Raw genomic sequence first — 6,764 nt, forward strand, 5'->3', positions numbered from 1 at the left:
CTTGCAATACAATACAGAGTCACTGGCAATGCAATACAATACAGAGTCACTGGCAATGCAATACAATACAGAGTCACAGGCAATGCAATACAAACAGAGTCACAGGCAATACAATACAAACAGAGTCACAGGCAATACAATACAAACAGAGTCACAGGCAATACAATACAAACAGAGTCACAGGCAATACAATACAGAGTCACTGGCAATGCAATACAATACAGAGTCACTGGCAATGCAATACAAGACAGAGTCACTGGCAATGCAATACAATACAGAGTCACTGGCAATGCAATACAAGACAGAGTCACTGGCAATACAAAACAAACATAGTCACTTGCAATACAAAACAAACATAGTCACTTGCAATACAAAACAAACATAGTCACTTGCAAGACAAACATAGTCAGTTCCAAGTCAATACAAACAAAACTGCTCACTAGACTAAGTGCCTAAGCTGTTAAGAGGACGCTCCAGAAGCTCGGGAAGCCGAGTGAAGAAAGCGATGACTGCCGGGTGACCGTGGCGATGCCTCCGGACGAAAGGCAACCTCGTCGGGTGAAAACGTCCGCTAGGCCACCGAGACTCAAAGACTGCTGACGACGCAAAACACGCTAGAATGCTGAACTGCCCTGCCCGGCAAATGCTCCAGCGAGACCGAGGGGAAACCCTCTCCCATTACTTCAGAGGGACCCATCCCACTAGGGCCCTCTCTTCTAAGCTAATGTGAAATTGCCTCCCACTTCCAAAGTTCTTTCCCCTGCACCCAAACACAAGCCCCAACACTTATCTTTTGGAAGACGAGCGGACAAAATCCATCCTCCAAGGACTTCAGCACTGCCGTATCCAAACTTAGGCTCCGCACCTCCTCTCAATACCTAAGACAACAAAGTACAAACTGTGAAAATTGTGTGACAGGAAACTAATCCCCAGGCTTTCCAAGCACCTCTGCCCCAACTCACCTCAGATACTGATTTGGCTCCACAGTCTACCCAGAGGGTACCTGCAAAAGGAAAAGGTACACATTTAGCATGCTGCTACACACCCCATGCCTATGAATCACCCCTAATGCCTAAAAGCCAACTTACCCGCTTGCCCCTAATCCTTGGCATGTGTAGGACAGTAGCAGCACCTGCAAAGACACAAAGAAAACAGCAGGCTGAGTCACTGAGAAAACACAATCACCGCAATCTAACAGAACTCAGTAATACATAAAGCTCAAGCTGATACCCACCAAGCCACTGGCATCCAGGACCAGGAAATCTTGCAAGTGGACCACCTAAAATGAAAGTAAATTAAACAGTGGATGTTAGAGTTACACCAGAAATTGAGACCTGAGCAATGACAGCAGCTTCCATCCACCAGTCAATGCTCACCTAGGCAGCTGGTCCTGGACTGCCAAGATCCCGCTTTACCTCCTAAAAATAAAAACAAAAAACAAGGCTGTAACATACTCACAATGTACACCCCCCCGGCAAAACCAAACTGGGACTGACTTAAACTCACACCCACCTGGCCGCTGCCAGCCTGAGCCACGACAACCTCACAAGCAGACCACCTGAAATAAAACAAAAATCAACAGTGGATGGTTAGACTTGAGCCAGAAATTCAGACGGGAGCAATAACAACTGCTTCTGTCCGCCGGTCGATGCTCACCTGGCGCGCTTCTCCTGGACTGCCAATATCCTGCATAAGCTCCTAAAAACAAAGACAAAGGTCAGGGCTGTATCAGAGCCACCATTTACACCTCCCCTGCAAAGACCGACCGGGACTGACCTTCTCGGGGGAACCGATGACACCCACAGGGGCTGCTCTGCCACAGGGTTAATCCATCTGCATCTGAAAGAAAGTTAGGACAAGAGTCAAAGGGCTGCAGGATAACTTGACAGCTCCACGCATCTTGGGTCAATCTACAGATCCCACCTAGAAGCCAATGCACCCTGCATTTCAAATTTGTCCTATTACCCCTACACCCAGCTGTGCTGCAGGGCAGAGCAGCTCCGGGCCAAATACACACCCACACCCGTGACACAAGACGCAACAAACAAAGGGACGCGACAGGGAAAGAAAACTCTCGATGAGAGGAATGACCCTGAGGACCGAGAGAACTCGGGAGCAGATGACCGAGGTAAGCTGAAAGGAGAGCTGACCGGGCTCAGAGAAACCTGCAGGAAAAAAGATGCTAAGGGGATGAGTTATCCCAAGAACCGCAAAGATGGACGCTCGAGAATGCTCCGGTCACACTCTGCTACCTAGCTTTGCATTCTTACAAGTCCTAATCCACCGGAATGGATGCTGGTGGTGCTCGGCTGTCAGTACAGCTCAGAACAAGACCTAGAAAGACATTAGACTGGATGCTTCTGAAGAGAGATACGATGCCCATGCCTGCCCGAGCTCCCGAGTCGATGGTCCGAGGGCATCGGCACCTGGCCGAGGAACTGAGAGTCCTAAGAGGCTAAGAGGGATGCCAGGGTTTTTGGTAGGCCCCTTGAAGGGCTAAGGCAAAAGACATGAAACAAAGAGTGCGCAACAAACGAGGGACACGACAAGCACCGGGACTGCTCTGCCCTGCACACCTCAGTGGAGATATCAAAAGGGAGACTTTCCCTGTAGGAAGCCTAAGGGGCCGCTTCCTGGACAACCCCAGCTCCAAACCCAACTCAAAAACCACTCCCGGTTGAAAGCCGACCCGGCCCCCCACTTTCGTCCCCTCCGTGGCTCGGAGCCCTCCACTTATCTCTCAGACATCTGGAGATGCAGAGTCCAGGCAGGTGAAAAGGAAGGCTGGCTCTCCCTCAGGGAAATTCCTGCTAACACCAGGCTGCTCACTCTTAATCAGCTGCAATAAAGAAAAGCAAACATCACTGTGTGATCTTAGCAGCACAGCACCCAAACCCCAACAATTCTGCTACTCACCATCTCCTGAGAACGCCCAGGCCCTCAAGCCCGCTGCCTCGGCCGTGCTTGGAGAGTCATGCCATCGTCCTGGGGTAGGCCTGGATTAAGAACACACAGGGGATTTGACAGTGCTGAAACTTGACAGGACCCTCTCTCCTCCCTGCCTCCCCAACTCCTCAGCTGTTATCAAAGCCTACCTGGAAAGCAGCTTCAAACAGAGAAATTGAGGCTTGATCACACAGTCCTGTAATGCTTCTGAAGGGCTCCCAAAAAAAGGTGCCCAAGTTCATGATCTCATGGCAGAGGGTACTTCAGCAGAAGAAGAGTGGACCACCTAAAACACAATAATAGAAGCTTAGAGGTGCACCAGAAATTGAGACCTGAGCGATTACAGCCACTTCCATCCACCAGTCAATGCTCACCTAGGCAGCTGGTCCTGGACTGCCAAGATCCCGCTTTACCTCCTAAAAATAAAAACAAAAAACAAGGCTGTAACATACTCACAATGTACACCCCCCCGGCAAAACCAAACTGGGACTGACTTAAACTCACACCCACCTGGCCGCTGCCAGCCTGAGCCACGACAACCTCACAAGCAGACCACCTGAAATAAAACAAAAATCAACAGTGGATGGTTAGACTTGAGCCAGAAATTCAGACGGGAGCAATAACAACTGCTTCTGTCCGCCGGTCGATGCTCACCTGGCGCGCTTCTCCTGGACTGCCAATATCCTGCATAAGCTCCTAAAAACAAAGACAAAGGTCAGGGCTGTATCAGAGCCACCATTTACACCTCCCCTGCAAAGACCGACTCAGACTGACCTTCTCGGGGGAACCGACGCCACCCATAGGGGCTGCTCTGCCACAGGGTTAATCCATCTGCATCTGAAAGAAAGTTAGGACAAGAGTCAAAGGGCTGCAGGATAACTTGACAGCTCCACACATCTTGGGTCAATCTACAGATCCCACCTAGAAGCCAATGCACCCTGCATTTCAAATTTGTCCTATTACCCCTACACCCAGCTGTGCGGCAGGGCAGAGCAGCTCCGGGCCAAATACACACCCACACCCGTGACACAAGACGCAACAAACAAAGGGACGCGACAGGGAAAGAAAACTCTCGATGAGAGGAATGACCCTGAGGACCGAGAGAACTCGGGAGCAGATGACCGAGGTAAGCTGAAAGGAGAGCTGACCGGGCTCAGAGAAACCTGCAGGAAAAAAGATGCTAAGGGGATGACTTATCCCAAGAACCGCAAAGATGAACGCTCGAGAATGCTCCGGTCACACTCTGCTACCTAGCTATGCATTCTTACAAGTCCTAATCCACCGGAATGGATGCTGGTGGTGCTCGGCTGTCAGTACAGCTCAGAACAAGACCTGGAAAGACATTGGACTGGATGCTTCTGAAGAGAGATACGATGCCCATGCCTGCCCGAGCTCCCGAGTCGATGGTCCGAGGGCATTGGCACCTGGCCGAGGAACTGAGAGTCCAGAGAGGCTAAGAGGGATACCAGGGTTTTTGGTAGGCCCCTTGAAGGGCTAAGGCAAAAGACATGAAACAAAGAGTGCGCAACAAACGAGGGACACGACGAGCACCGGGACTGCTCTGCCCTGCACACCTCAGTGGAGATATCAAAAGGGAGACTTTCCCTGTAGGAAGCCTAAGGGGCCGCTTCTTGGATGGCCCCGTCTCCAAACCCCCGCCCGGTGGAAAGCCGACCCAGCCCCCCACTTTCATCCCCTCCGTGGCTCGGAGCCCTCCACTTATCTCTCAGACATCTGGAGATGCAGAATCCTGGCAGGTGAAAAGGAAGGCCGCCTCTCCCTCAGGGAAATTCCTGCTAACACCAGGTTGCTCTCTCTTAGTCAGCTGCAATAAAGAAAAGCAAACATCACTGTGTGGTCTTAGCACCGCATCGCCCAAAACCCAACAATTCTGCTACCCACCGCCTCTTGAGAACGCCTGGGTGCTCGGGCCCGCTGCCTCAGCCGTGCTTGGAGGGTGATGGCATCGTCAGGGGGTAGGTCTGGATTAAGAGCAGACAAGGGATTTGACATTGCTGATACTTGAGAGGACGCTCGCTCCTCCTCTCCTCCCTGCCTCCCCAACTCCTCGGCCGTTATCAAAGACTACCTGGAAAGCAGCTTCAAACGGAGAAATCGAGGCTTGATCACACAGTCCTGTAATGCTTCTGAAGGGCTCCAAAGAGAGGGACCCGGTCCATCACCTCATTGGAGAAGGGACTTCAGCATAATGACAGCAGACTGCCTAAAACAGACAAAAATACAACCTTGGAGTTGCACCAGATATTGAGACCTGAGTGATAACAGCTGCTTCCATCCACCGGACAATGCTCACCTGGGCCACTTCACCTAGACTGCCAATATCCCTCTTTACCTCCTAAAAAAAAAGACAAAAAACAACGCTGTAACACAGTCATCATTTACACTGCCCCGGCAAAGGCAAACTGGGACTGACTTAAGCACACACCCTCTTGGCTGCTGGTACCCACGACCGGGACATTTCACAAGCGGGCCACCTAAAAATAAGAAAACAAACAGCAGATATTAGATTTTCACCAGAAACTGAGACCTGAGCAACAGCAACCGGTTCTGTCCGCAGATCAATGCTCACCTTGCACGCTTCACCTTCACCGCCAACATCCTGCTTTACCTCCTAAAAATAGAGACAAAGAAACAGGCAGTAACAAGGGCACCGATTACACTGCCCCTGCAAAGACAAACTGCAACTGACGTAAGCTGACACCTACCTGGCCGCTGGAATCCACAAACAGGACATCTCAAAACCAGACCACCTGAAAAAAAAAAAAAAACCCAACAGTGGATGGTTAGAGTTGCACCAGAAATTGACACCGGAGAAATAACAACTGCTTCTGTTCACCGGTCCAGGCTCACCTTGCCCGCTTCTTCTGGACTGCCAATATCCTGCATTAGCTCCTAAAAACAAAGACAAAGGTCAGGGCTGTAACAGAGCCACCATTTACACCTCCCCTGCAAAGACCGACTCAGACTGACCTTCTCGGGAGAACCGACTCCACTGATAGGGGCTGCTCTGCCACAGGTTTAATCAGTCTGCATCTGAAAGAAAGTTAGGACAAAAGTCAAAGGGCGGAAGGATAACTTGACAGCACCAGGCATCTTGTGTCAATCTACAGATAGAACCTAGAAGCCAATAGACCCTGCACTTCAAATTTGTCCTATTACCCCTACACCCAGCTGTGCTACAGGGCAGGGCAGAGCAGCGCTGGGCCAAATACACACCCACACCCGTGACACAAGACGCAACAAACGAGGAGACACGACAGGGAAAGAAAAAAATCTCGAAGAGAGGAATGACCCTGAGGACCGAGAGAACTCGGGAGGAGATGATCGAGGTAAGACGGATGGAGAGCTGACCGGGCTCAGAGAAACCTGCAGGAAAAAAGATGCTAAGGGGATGACTTATGCCAAGAACCTCAAAGATGGACGCTTGAGAATGCTCCGGTCAGAATCCTCTCCCTAGCTTTGCATTCTTACAAGTCCTAATCCACCGGAATGGATCGTGGTGGTGCTTGGCTGTCAGTATAGCTCAGAACAAGACCTGGAAAGACAGTAAACTGGATGCTTCTGAAAATAAATACGATTCCCATGCTGGCCTGAGCTCCCGAGTCGATGGTTTGATGGTATCGGCGCCTGGCCGAGGAACTGAGGGACCGGAGATGCTAAAAATGATGCCGGGATTTTGATGGCCCCTTGAAAAGCCAGAGAAAATGACATGAAATACAAGACACTCAAAAGACACAGAGTGCACAACAGACAACTGACAGGACATGCACCGGGACTGGACTGCCCTGCACCACAGC

At 50.7% G+C, this 6,764-nt stretch overlaps 3 long non-coding RNA genes across 3 annotated transcripts; all 3 read right to left on the bottom strand.

Moving 5' to 3' along the window:
• Positions 1-345: 345 nt before the first annotated feature.
• Positions 346-1,282, bottom strand: LOC136305233 (uncharacterized). The gene is made up of 4 exons (XR_010725179.1): positions 1,235-1,282; positions 1,089-1,132; positions 963-1,003; positions 346-878 (listed from the first exon to the last, which is right to left on the bottom strand). It is a non-coding gene; the product is annotated as an uncharacterized lncRNA (long non-coding RNA).
• A 3,366-nt stretch (positions 1,283-4,648) lies between these two features.
• On the bottom strand, positions 4,649-5,166 carry LOC136305230 (uncharacterized). Its single transcript, XR_010725175.1, has 3 exons — positions 5,036-5,166; positions 4,849-4,928; positions 4,649-4,771 (listed from the first exon to the last, which is right to left on the bottom strand). It is a non-coding gene; the product is annotated as an uncharacterized lncRNA (long non-coding RNA).
• A 112-nt stretch (positions 5,167-5,278) lies between these two features.
• LOC136305229 (uncharacterized) lies at positions 5,279-5,990 on the bottom strand. Its single transcript, XR_010725174.1, has 6 exons — positions 5,938-5,990; positions 5,818-5,859; positions 5,673-5,717; positions 5,537-5,578; positions 5,393-5,441; positions 5,279-5,302 (listed from the first exon to the last, which is right to left on the bottom strand). It is a non-coding gene; the product is annotated as an uncharacterized lncRNA (long non-coding RNA).
• Positions 5,991-6,764: the final 774 nt, after the last annotated feature.

The sequence above is a fragment of the Chamaea fasciata genome, unplaced genomic scaffold, assembly GCF_029207755.1.
Source record: "Chamaea fasciata isolate MVZ Bird 193981 ecotype frontalis unplaced genomic scaffold, bChaFas1.0.hap1 SCAF_328, whole genome shotgun sequence".
Taxonomy (NCBI): domain Eukaryota; kingdom Metazoa; phylum Chordata; class Aves; order Passeriformes; family Sylviidae; genus Chamaea; species Chamaea fasciata.